Source organism: Dendropsophus ebraccatus, chromosome 14 (genome assembly GCF_027789765.1).
Source record: "Dendropsophus ebraccatus isolate aDenEbr1 chromosome 14, aDenEbr1.pat, whole genome shotgun sequence".
Taxonomy (NCBI): Eukaryota; Metazoa; Chordata; class Amphibia; order Anura; family Hylidae; genus Dendropsophus; species Dendropsophus ebraccatus.
The window spans coordinates 24,322,042-24,335,600 of NC_091467.1; the positions used below are offsets into that span (position 1 = coordinate 24,322,042).

Sequence of the window (13,559 nt, forward strand, 5' to 3'; positions counted from 1 at the left end):
CACCGCTCCTGTCTCTCCCCGCTCCTGTCACCCGCTCCCATCTCCCCCGTTTCTGTCACCGCTCCTGTCACCAACTTCTATCTCCCCCGCTCCTGTCACCACTCCTGTCACCTGCTCCCATCTCCCCCGTTCCTGTCACCGGCTCCCATCTCCCTCGCTCCTGTCACCCGCTCCCATCTCCCCTGTTCCTGTCACCCGCTCCCATCTCCCCTGCTCCTGTCACCTGCTCCCATCTCCCCTGTTACTGTCACCGCTCCTGTCACCCCGGCACCCATCTCCCCTGCTTCTTTTATCCACTCCCACCTCCCCTGATCCTGTCACCCTCTCCCATCTCCCCCACTCTGGTCACCGCTCCTGTTTCTCCACACTCCTGTCACTCGCTCCCATCTCCCCTGCTCCTGTCACCTGCTCCCATCTCCCTCGCTCCTGTCACCCGCTCCCATCTCCCCTGTTCCTGTCACCGCTCCTGTCACCCCGGCACCCATCTCCCCTGCTTCTTTTACCCACTCCCACCTCCCCTGCTCCTGTCACCCGCTCCCATCTCCCCCACTCCTGTCACCGCTCCTGTCTCTCCCCACTCCTGTCACCCGCTCCCAACTCACCCGCTCCTGTCACCACTCCTGTCACCCGCTCCCATCTCCCCCGCTCCTGTCACCTGCTCCCATCTCCCCTGCTCCTGTCACCTGCTCCCATCTCCCCTGCTCCTGTCACCTGCTCCCATCTCCCCTGTTCCTGTCACCGCTCCTGTCACCCCGGCACCCATCTCCCCTGCTTCTTTTACCCACTCCCACCTCCCCTGCTCCTGTCACCTGCTCCCATCTCCCCTGTTCCTGTCACCGCTCCTGTCTCTCCCCACTCCTGTCACCCGCTCCCAACTCACCCGCTCCTGTCTCCCGCTTCCATCACCCCCACTCCCATCTCTCAGCTCTCCTATCTCCCCCACACCTGTCACTCGTTTCCATCTCCACCCCCCCACCCCCCGCTCCCATCTCTCACTGCTCCTGTCATCCCCTCTCCCATCACCCGCTCCCATCTCCCCTGCTCCCATCACCGCTCCCGTTTCTCCCACCTCCTGTTAGCCTCCCACTCCACCCCCGGACAACACCAACGCCTCCCGACCCCCAACCCAGCGCATCCAAATGGATGCAATCAACAGTCGTCCAGTTGTCCAGTGTTTTTCACAGACAAAAACACGCTCTTTAAAAAACACTGAACATGTGAATGAGGTCTTAGTTTTGGAAATTTTAATTGATGTTAAACTGTTACTTTGTTATTGATAGAACTGACTAACTGATTTGCTGTCAGGTATATGAGGACGTTCAAGGCCTATATCCCCATAAATGTTAAATTACAGGATTCTCCCAAATTTGGGTGTGTCCCTCTGCTTACCCCATAAACTCAATTTAGCCAGTACCTAGAATGCTGATCATACTGGATATGATGACTAAGTATATGGGAGATATTCATCAGCTGCTTGTTGGCTGATTTGAGTTTTTGGATTAAGATTGGATTACACCTGGATTCCGTTCAACGCTCCGAGCTGTCATTGGAAACAGTCAGCAAACTTGTCACCGGATATGCCCCCAAAAATTTAGTTGAGCTGATAATGCAGCGGACAGTTAGTTCTCCCCTACATCACACTACATTACAGCCGTGTAAAGAGGACTCTCTTCAGCATACAATTCAACACAGTTAGCTGGGCATGCTGGAAGATTTCAGCTCTGAAGCCTACTGAATTGTTAATGCAGCTCTGGATTCTAAGATTCTAAACTACTCTGCAATGCAGCTGTTTATATGAATAATTTATACCGTAGAAAAGGTGATCTTTTTTTTTTTTGTATTTCCTAGTTGTGTTGTTATTTTACCAGCCACGTGTATGTTGTTTTCTTGGGTTTCGGAATGGGAATTCTAACATAGCAGCACAGCTGTTTGGGAGAGGAATGTCCTGCCAGTCTGATAACAACCACTTTAGATGGTTTGTGTAACCTTTTATGCTACTAGCCTGCAGCAGTAATGTATTTACAGCGCTGTTAATATATACCCCCATCTTACCATACTGGTTTGGAAAGTCTCATGTGTAACATTCCCTCTGAAGAATCAAGTGTTTCTCACCCTTCCTATGCCGAGTGCCCCCCTGCTCAAATTAATAACATCAAAGTAGCCCCAAAGATTTAACCTTGAACTGTGCACTTAAAGGGGTTATCCAGCGCTACAAAAACATGGCCACTTTCTTCCAGAGACAGCACCGCTCTTGTCTCCAGCTTGGGTGGGGTTTTGCTGCTCAGTTCCATTGAAGTGAATGGAGCTTAATTACAAACTGCACCTGAACTGGAGACAAGAGTCGTGTTGTCTCTGAAAGAAAGTGGCCATGTTTTTGTAGCACTGGAGAACCCCTTTAATAAAACCACAGTGTGAGCACCCCCTAGAGGGGTGGTATATACCTCCCAAGGTACAACCATGATTTAGACTTTGTCCTTCTCTATTAAAGGGGTGGTCGAGGAAAATCATCTGGCATCAGAAAATTATATAATTCTATATAAAAATCTCAAGTACTTATCAGCTGCTGTATGTCCTACAGGAAGTTGTGTATTCTTTCCAGTCAAACACACTGCTCTCTGCTGCCACCTCACTTCGTGACAGGAACTGTCCAGAGCAGTAACAAATCACCATAAAACAATGTACAGTTCCTGACATCGACAGAGGTGGCAGCAGAGAGCACAGTGTAAGGCTATGTTCACACTACGTATATTTTCATAAAACTACGGCCGTTGTTACCGAGTGCAACAACGGCCGTGGTTATTATGAAAATATACGTAATATTGCCCCCTATGGGATCCCGGCCGGAGTGTATACACTCCGGCCGGGATCTCTTGCGGCACTGCGAGAAACTGACATGTACTGACAACTGACTTGAATAGCGGCCGCAGAAAACCATGTCAGTGCACACTGTGGAGCGAGCGGCTCCGGCTGTACGCTCCATAGTGTGCAGTGGGGAGTTCTGATGTGGGCGCACTCACTGCAGTACCGCCCAGCATGTTCTTTTCAGAGACTGGCCGTTCCGTGACCCGGCCGGCTCATGGAACGGCCGGTCTCTTACGTAGAGTGAACATGGCCTAAGATTGGAAAGAATACACCAATTTCTGCAGGACGTACAGCAGCTGATAAGTACTGGAAGACTTGAGATTTTTAAACTACAAATTTATATAACTTTCTGACACCAGTTTTTTGTCAGAGTACCCCTTTAAATCAGCTCAGTAACCCAGATACATGCCAACTCCTGACCTTCGTAGAATTGTTGATGTGTAACAGATGCAGACATAAGTGACGTGGCCTCAGCTGCTCCTCTATGAAACGGAAATGACATTTTGGATTGAAGGAAAGTGTTTATGCATGCTCCTTATCTTTACATTGCTTTGTACTCCATGTTATTTGCTGCGGCTGCATGTTTTCTACTTTGTAGCATCAAGTGGCAGGTCTTTCCATGACACAAATCTTTCCAGGCCAGGAACTGTGTCCATCTTATGATATCTGTCTCTCCTTGTACCGGGGTCATTTATCAGGTGTCCACCAATCAGCTGCTCCCAAGGCTGTAAAAAAAAACAAAAAAAAAAACCTTAAAATCTGATGGGTTCAGGTCCCTTATGCAGAACACACCTAAATGGGGCATGTCACTCTTCTCAGCGGATTAGCTATAAGGTTTGTAATTAAGATTGGGCCTCAAAACCTTGGGGGTTAAAGGGATACTCCAAAAGGATTCCAAAAGGAATTTCTTGCCAAAAAGTGCCAGAGATTTGTAATTTATTTCTATTTAAAAATCTCCAGTTATTATCAGCTGCTGTATGTCCTGCAGGAAGTAGTGTATTCTTTCCAGTGTTCTCTGCTGTCACCTGTTTCCAGGAACTGTCTAGAACAAATCCCCATAGAAAACCTCTCCTGCTCCCCAGAATGGAAAGAATACACCACTTCCTGCAGGACATATAGCAGCTGATAAGTATTGGAAGACTATGGTTTGCTGAACAGCATTCAGGCGATACCCATTACCTTAAATGTAACTTCGCAGTACATCTTTGTCTCTGGGAAACCAACACATCCATGGAAATTGCAGAAAACTAATTGATTTCAATGGACACCATGCAATGCTTCATTTCCCCTCTGGGGGTGCTGCAGAGGAATTGAACACATGCTGGTTTCCTCACTGATCATAGCTGATCATTAGTAATCTATAAACAGTGGGACACCCTGTGATCATATTATTTTTTGGGGACACCCGTGGGATAATCATTGGATATACTCTTTTAGTAAATCTCCATGTTCTCCAATAGGAATAGGACCATTGATATTAAAGTGAAAATCTTTTAAATCAACTGGTTTCAGACAGTTATATAGATTTGTAATTTAAAAATCTCCAGTCTTCCAGTACTTATCAGCTGTTGTCTGTCCTGCAGGAAGTGGTGTATTCCTTCCAGTCTGACACAGTGTTTTCTGCTGCCACCTCTGTCCATGTCAGGAACTGTCCAGAGCAGTAGCAAATTTCTATAGAAAACTTCTCCTGCTCAGGACAATTCCTGACTAGAGATGAGCGAACCTGCCGAGGTTCGGGTTCGTATGAACCTGAACTCTCGGCTTCTGATTCCCGCTGTCTGCCCGCTCCGTGGAGAGGTTGGATACAGCCGGAGGACCGCCTGGATAACTGGGATACAGCCTATGGCTATGGCTGTATCCCAGTTTTCCAGGCGGTCCTCCGGCTGTTACCACTCTCTCCACGGAGCGGGCAGACAGCGGGAATCAGAAGCCGAGAGTTCAGGTTCATACGAACCCGAACCTCGGCAGGTTCGCTCATCTCTATTCCTGACATGGACAGAGGTGGCAGCAGACTGAAAAGAATACTTACCTTTCTGCAGGACATACAGCAGCTTATAAGTACTGGAAGACTTGAGATTTTCAAATAGAAGTAAATTACAAATCTATATAACTTTCTGAAACCAGAAAAATATTTTCACCGGTGTACCCCTTTAGGCTTATAGTATAGAGTTATTGCCTTCTTACAAATGTTGCCCTGGATAGATATAGTAAGGATGGAAAATAACAGCTACAAATGAGTGAAACCAGACAATACTCATAGGCTTTGTTTACCCATTATACAATACATGTTGCAATATCTCATAGAATTCGGAGTTCTTAGTAACAGAGTCACTAACCCTCCCCTCCTTGCTGTCTGTATTGCAACATAAGCTCGTCCTCACAAGGCTTATAACCTACCAGGCTAGACAACAGATACTGGCCAGAATAGTGTTTTCTGATGCCTTACGCCTGACAGTAACCGATGTGGGGATAGCTGGCCCTGCAGGATGCTGACGGGGAAGGGCAGCCTACGTGCCCTCTACAATTGGCTCGGTTACAATCCGTAACCCAACTCCAACATGAGCGTCTTCCTCTGTTTGGAATGTATGTTGTGAAATCAAAGCTGTTGCAGCGTCATGCCAACAGCTAAATATATAGCCCGAGAAAGGGGGCATGGGGGCAGTGAGTCGACTGTCTCCTGCACCGCAGATGCCTCATGCTCAGACATACCAAGACCAGTAGTTCTTTATATCACATTGCTCTAAAAATATTTCACATATGCTTAAAGTGAAGCTGCGCCTTAGCATTAACAATCACGTTGTACCCAGCGTAGTTTTCTGCACTTTTCTTTTTTGTTGTTGTTTAAATAAAAAAAAAATATTTTATTTGTTCAAACTATAAATCTTGGAAACTGTCAGCAAGTTGGGTTGTTAATCCAGCGATTTATCTGCAGTTGGAAGGGGCAACTGGCGATAATAAAAGGTGATTGGCCACTACTACTCAACGCTGAAAGTGATGGACTTGTGTTCTTTTTGAACCTTAAAATGTCACTGTCGTATTTTTTTTTCTTTGCAGAAATCAATAGACCAGGCGATTTTAAGAAACTTTGTAATTGGGTTTATTAGGCAAATCTGCCATTATCTGCATTCATGGTGCGTTCACACCTACAGGATCTGCAGCTGATTTTCTGCAGCAGATTTCATTTAAATAACTGAACACAGCATCAAATCTGCTGCAGATCTGCTGCAGATCCTGTAGGTGTGAACACACCCTCAAAAAGACTTTCCCCAAGTCCCCTCTTCCCTCCTCTCTCTCATTCACTGCTCATTATCAGGAAATCTCGACTCTTTTACATCAATCGAGCCCTGTGTAATCTATGGAGTGGGGAGGGGGAAGGACGAAGGAGGGAGATTAATCACCAGCAGAGAGCAGAGAACAAAGGATTACACAGTGGGAGCTGCGTGAAAGCCTGTATTCAGAAGTCAGAGAGGTCAGTGCTGACTTCAGAGGAGATAGCCCGGTGATGTAGCCGTAAATTAACTCTTTGTTGTCCTGTTTTGGTCTCCCTCAACCCCTCCCCTCTCTATAAGAAAACCATGAAGACAGGGGGGACTGCTTTTTCATGATAAAAATGCATTTTTCCGCTAATAAACCCAATTACCCAAAAAGTTTCTTAAAATTGCCTGTACTATTGATTTCTGCAAAGAAAATAAAAATAAACGACAGTGACACTTTATAGAGCACCTGTAAACAACTATCAAGTTGATAAACGAAGCCCAGGGCCGCATAGGGCTTTAGCCTCAGGGTCAGTTACATGACTTTTTATTATTTTTATAGGTTGCTTCTGTGCCAACAAAAAAAAAATCTGTTTTTGTAAATATGCAGAAGAGGCTGAAGAGTTCACTGGGTGTTTCTCATTGCCCCGAGATGTTTGTGGCTTTGTGGCTGTCAGTTACAGGCGAGGGGGGTGGATAGGAGCCAGACAGTGGCTGTAGCAGTGGAGATGGGTCAGGATATCTCTGCCATGTTTGTCTCAAGTTAATTAGGCTGGGTTCACACTAGGTATATTTCAGTCAGTATTGTGGTCCTCATATTGCAACCAAAACCAGGAGTGGATTAAAAACACAGAAAGGATCTGTTCACACAATGTTGAAATTGAGTGGATGGCCGCCACCATATAACAGTAAATAACGGCCATTATTTCAATATAACAGCCGTTGTTTTAAAGTAACAGCAAATATTTGCCATTAAATGGCGGCCATCCACTCAATTTCAACATTGTGTGAACAGATCCTTTCTGTGTTTCAATCCACTCCTGGTTTTGGTTGCAATATGAGGACCACAATACTGACTGAAATATACGTAGTGTGAACCCAGTTAAACTGCAAGCTGACTTTCAGGCTGCAATTTTTAGACCCCCTGATATGTAGTTTGCAATCTGCTTCTACATTCACATTTTCCTCATACCCCCCCCCCCCCCCTCTTACTGGATGTGGGGGTCTGTGTGGTCAGGAGATTAGAGTGTGCTTTGGATGGTCGGCTTTTTCCCTACTTTTACACAGTCCTTGTGATTCTCCTGCAAGCTGCCTATTGTGTGCTCTACACACTGTGAGAGCTGCCCTCCATGCAGGGGCGGTCTTGGCATTTCTGGGGCCCCAAGTTATGTCTGGGGGCCCGCCCCCTCGACACGCATTCCAAAACAATAGACCGCTGTGTGTTGCCCCCAGTAGTATATACCCCTTTTGCGCTACCGCCAGTAATATACACTCCTTGTGTGCTGCCCCCAATAGTATATACCCCTTGTGTCCTGCCCCCAGTAGTATATACCCCTTGTTTGCAAATGGCCTCAGACATGCCAGTGGTGGCTGTGGTGAAGCCAGAAAGACACCGGGGAGCGCGGACAGGTAAGTATAAAGTTTATTATTTGACTTTACACAGTCATCAGCCACTGGCCGTGTATCACTATTATACATAGCGACGCACAGCTGATTTGTAAAGGGGTTATCCAGTGCTACAAAAACATGACCACTTTCCTCCAGATACAGCACCACTTTTGTTTCCAGTTCAGGTGTGGTTTGCAATTAAGCTCCATTCACTTAAATGGAACTAAGTTACAAAACACCACCCACACTGGAGACAAGAGTGGTGCTGTCTCTGGAAGAAAGTGGCCATGTTTTTGTAGCACTGGATTACACCTTTAAGTGTTTTCGAAGGAAACAATCAGTCTCCTCAGCTGATCATTGTCCCTATTACAGGGAACAATACCCTTATAGCCTGATTTAGCAGACAATCACCCCAAGTAATAGGGCCCTAATACTAAGAAAGTATAGTGTCTGATGGATTTGTATGGTTTCTCTCTAAGTAGTATTACAATGGCAGGAGAGTTGTAATCAAGGCTACGATGTTGCTTAATTTTGCTTTTGAGGAAAATAAAAGTCAGTGCAAAGGTGTTTATAGCATTTACTATGTTAGGCCATGTTCCCACAGCGTATCTTTTCGTAAATGTACTGCAGTACCGGCTGGATGATCTTTCCTGTGCATCCGTGCGCGCCCGCATCAGAACTCCCCACTGCACACTATTGAGCATGCGGCCGCAGCCGCTTACTCCATTGCGTGCACTGAAAGACATGTCAGTTCTTTGCGGCCCCGCTAGGGATCCCATAGAAGATAAGGCAGCGTGTCTTTTCATACAAAGTACGGCCGTTGTTGCCGATTGCAGTACCGGCCGGGATGATCTTTTCAGAGACCGGCTATTCCATCACCTGCCCGGGTCACAGAATGGCCGGTCTCATACATTGTATGAATATGGCCTCATTATTTTCATAATTGATATTACATGTCTCTAGTATTTTGCAGTTGTGTTTTTTGTTTTTGGTTGATTTGTGACATATTTGGTAGATTAGTATGGGACAAATGTAAGAAAGTAAGGATCAGACTACAGAGGGTGTTTGTAGTCTGTAACCATGGAGACACATAGCCCACAATAGAAAATAGTTTATTTATATTCACCACTATTTGTAATAGATCACAGATTCAAGGGCCTACATATAGCATTGAGGCAGGCCAAGTGTCTAGTTAAAAAGTAGTGGGGCAGTCTTGGTCAATCCCATTCCTTTCCTATTAGTTGTCAGTGACATATGTTGGACTCCCCTTTGTAGAGGGCAGAAAGGAATAGGGAACAGGGTAGGGAGTCTTATTCATACATTCTAATGGTAAGTGATGGGCACCAACATCAGCTTGCAATAGTATTGTTACCTGCTGGACCCATCAAGCCCATAATTGTATCAGAGCCTGGGCCTACTGGAGCATTCTTTAGTACCATGGTGTGTGGTATCTATGTAGTTTTAGTAATTGTAGGGAATACTGGTTATATTTAAAAGAATGGATTTAATGGGGTTATCCAAGATTAGAAAAAAAACATAGTTGCTTTCTTCTAAAAACAGCACCGCCCCTATCGTCAGGTTGTCAATTGAAGTAAACTGCAATACTGCACATAAACTGAGGATAAGAGTGGCACTGTTCTTTCTTATCCTGGACTTCCTTTTTAATTTAAAGAGATACCTGCTTAAAAGATCAAAGATCAGACCACTGAAATTCCCCTAGGATGTATATAGAAGACAAAGGAAAGTAAGTTTAGGGCAAAGAGCTGAAAACTACAAAGAGGAAGGAAAGTGAATAGGGGGCAAGTGAACGAGATGGTAAGAGGAAGCAAGCAAAGGTATGAAAAGCAACGGGATTATGGAGGGAAGGATGAGCAATAAGAGGAAGCGTAGGAGGGAATTAAGAAGTGAGTATATAAGGTATATCAGGAGCCATGAGTGATGCAACAGTCTGAACACTGAACAGGATATAGGCACAGGAGTTGGCAGTAGATAAATGTGGAGAATGTAGGTGTAGGAATGTATGAAGAGCTCACGAGGCGACAGCAAAGAGCAGCAGCAGCTTCTCCACTGCAGCAGGTACTGTACACCCATATAAAAGCACTACAGGCGTTACACCAGGAGGATTCAGCTTCATACAAGGTCTGTCTATCATTGCTTTTAATGTACTTTATAGCATCATAGTTCTGCCATGCACACATCTGCCCTTAATATTAGAGACAAGAAGCACGTGTTAATGGAGAATTGAAATAGTGCTTGTCCTCTGTAACAGTGCCTTTATGTATAAGGATGGTGCAAGGTTATGCCATGTTTGGATTGGGGTGAAAATATAGGGAGTCTAGGGATGGCATTGGATAGATGAGGAGGCTGAGCTTGGGAGTGGATAGTCTCTTTACAAACTGCCAGGATGTGAAAAAGTCTGAGAGTCCTACTACCTTCCCCTGGGCGGCCACACACACACACAGACACACACACACACACACACACACACACACACACAAACAGAGACACACAGACACACATACACAGACACACACACACAGACACACACACACACACACACACACACAGAAACAGAGACACACAGACACAGACCGACATACACACACACACAGACACACACACACACACACACACACACACACACACACACACACACACACACAGAAACAGAGACACACAGACACACATACACAGACACACACACACAGACACACACTGTTTTCTGTATGAACAGAACTTGTATGCAGAGTGCAGAAAAAGATGTCAATTACTGTGGAAGTGGGACTGACAGGCTTCCTATGCACAGGAGGGGAAAGTAGGACTGACAGGCTTCCTATGCACAGGAGGGGAAAGTAGGACTGACAGGCTTCCTATGCACAGGAGGGGAAAGTAGGACTCACAGGCTTTCTATGCAAAGGAGGGGAAAGTAGGACTCACAGGCTTCCTATGCACAGGAGGGGAAAGTAGGACTCACAGGCTTCCTATGCACAGGAGGGGAAAGTAGGATTCACAGGCTTCACACGCTTTCTCTGAGTATGAGTGAGCAGGGGAAGGAAGCAGGATTTAAAGGCTTTCTATAAGTGGGTGGGTAAAGCAGGTCTCACAGGCTTGTTAATAAAGAGGGTTATCCAGTGTAAGAAAAACATGGCCACTTTCTTCCACTCTTGTCTCCAGTTCAGCTCCATTCACTTCAAGTGGACATCTTTTTCTAACACTGGATAACCCCTTTAATGGGTAGGGAAGGTGGACTCACAGCCTCTATGAGGGGGTAGGGAAGGTGGACTCACAGGCTCTATGAGTGGCTAGGGGAGGTGGACTCACAGGCGCTATGAGTAAGCGAGGAAACTGGACTCGCAGGCTCTATGAGTGGGTAGGGGAGGTGGACTCACAGGCGCTATGAGTAAGCGAGGAAACTGGACTCGCAGGCTCTATGAGGGGGTAGGGAAGGTGGACTCACAGGCTCTATGAGTGGGTAGGGGAGGTGGACTCACAGGCGCTATGAGTAAGCGAGGAAACTGGACTCGCAGGCTCTATGAGTGGGTAGGGAAGGTGGACTCACAGGCTCTATGAGGGGGTAGGAAAGGTGGGCTCACAGGCTCTGAGTGGATGGGGAGGTAGGACTTACGGGCGCTATAAGTGGGTAGGGAAGGTGGACTCACAGGCACTATGAGTGGGTAGGGAAGGTGGACTTACAGGCTCTATGAGTGGGTAGGGAAGGTGGACTCACAGGCTCTATGAGTGGACGGGGAGGTAGGACTCACAGGCGCTATGAGTGGGCGAGGAAATTTGCCTCACAGGCTTTTTATCAAGGGTTGTAGCAAGCAGGCCTCACAGGCTCTATAAGTGGGTGGGGAAGCTGGACTCACAGGCTCTATAAGTGGATGGGGAAGCTGGACTCAGAGGCTCTATAAGTGGGTGGGGAAGCTGGACTCACAGGCTCTATAAGTGGATGGGGAAGCTGGACTCACAGGCTCTATAAGTGGGTGGGGAAGCTGGACTCACAGGCTCTATGAGTGGGCGAGGAAGCTGAACTGACATTGTTTGTTGCAGCCCCTCGTACAGAGAGTCCCTGGATATCTTAAAGATACAGGCACGGCTTTGTCCGCATTGGAGAACTTTACCTGGCAACCAGAATATTGTTGGTTGGGACTGGATGTCACATCGTTGTACACCAGTATCCCACACCCGGTTGCGATGCAGGCTCTCCAATTCCATTTGGACAAATATAGTGGATATAGCAGGGAACTCATTGATTTCATCAAAAGTACCACCTGGTTCCTTATGTCGCATAATTATTTCAAATTTGGTGACAAGTTTTATTTACAAACAAGCGGTGTTTCTATGGGGGCCAAATACTCCCATTCGCTTGCAAATCTCACCATGTCCCATTGGGAAGAAATTTACATTTATACTAGCGACAATCCATTCCTGGATTCCATACGGTGGTACGCCAGATTCATAGACGATCTGCTATTAATCTGGGATGGCCCTGAATCTGACGTGCCACTGTTTGTTGAATATGTGAACAGTAATGGTATGGGTCTCCGCTTCACTCACAATGTTGACAAACACAAAATGATTTTCCTTGATCTTGAACTCACGGGCATCCCTTCACATATAGTTGAGACCAAAACACATAGAAAGCCAGTGTCAGGCAACACCACATTGCATGCCTCGAGTTCCCACCCCAGGCACACCATCAAATCCATACCGATAGGGGAGCTAACCCGCATGCGCCGTAATTGTAATACGGAGCGTGCTTATAGAGAAGATAGCAAATGTACATGGGATAGATTGCTATCCAGGGGATACCCACGTTGGATGCTGGGGCGGGCTGCCAATAAGGTAAACCATCGAGACAGACATGACTTGCTAGTTAGGAAGCCCAAGTCAATCACTCAACATATTCCTACACTGGTAACCAGGTTTAGCCCCCAGTTCAGACAGATCAAGGATATCATCCTCAAACACATTCATATATTGCGAAGTGACCCAATACTGAATCACATCTTACAGTCAGGATGTCGGGTGGTCTCTAGCAGAGCTTCGACCCTGGGGAACGTTCTCTCCCCTTCTGCCCCCAAACAGCAGAGGTCTTCCACGTGGCTTAGCTGCAAAGGTTTTTACAGGTGTGGACAGGTCCCTTGCCGTACCTGTTCGGTGGCACTGCCCACAAAATCATTCGCCAGTAGCTCTGGTAGGGAGTTCCAGATAGGCTGCTTTTTGAATTGTAACAGCACACACGTAGTGTACATCATTTTGTGCACTCATTGTAATCTCATCTATGTAGGTTGCACCACACGTAAATTCAAAACCCGTATTGTGGAGCACATTTACGACATAGGACACTCCACCACACGCAGCCTATCTGGAGCCTCCCATCATTTTGTGCACACTCACCAGGGCAATCTGAATTTCTTTAGAGCTTTTGCCATTGACCGTGTACAATTGCCACCAAGAGGGGGCGACATTAGAAACGCCTTAGCTAAAAAAGAAGCCTATTGGATTTTTCATTTAAATACAACTGTACCACATGGTTTGAACCTCCGCAGAGAACCAGCTGTATTATTAGAGGTTTCATGTTAACTGTTCCATACTGTGCTTTTTATCTCATTGTTCTCCCTGTACATGATATTTGCTGATTATCTGGACACAGTTCATCACTGCAAAGTAGAATGCAAAAATTGGTTTTAGTCTGCACTTTGTTTATTATGGGTGTGTGTATATGTAAAGTTCTGACGCCTTCATGCTTCTGGGCGGAGTCGGACCACCTATTTATACTCACCTGCATGGCTTCAACCTCAGCCATGATTAAGGGTATGTGACGTACCAGAA

The 13,559-nt window shown here is 46.2% G+C and overlaps 1 protein-coding gene across 4 annotated transcripts in view; it reads left to right on the plus strand.

Annotated features, from left to right (window-relative positions):
• The window catches only part of GRB7 (growth factor receptor bound protein 7), an 81,386-nt gene that overhangs the window by 29,978 nt on the left and 37,849 nt on the right, over nt 1-13,559 (plus strand). Inside the window, exon 1 of one of the 4 annotated variants that reach the window (XM_069953215.1) lies at nt 9,757-9,863. The exons of the other annotated variants lie outside the window; for them this stretch is intronic. The gene's annotated coding sequence lies outside the window, so the exon portion shown is untranslated. Of the gene's footprint in view, nt 1-9,756; nt 9,864-13,559 lie in introns of those variants that run through there. 4 annotated transcript variants of the gene reach the window in all.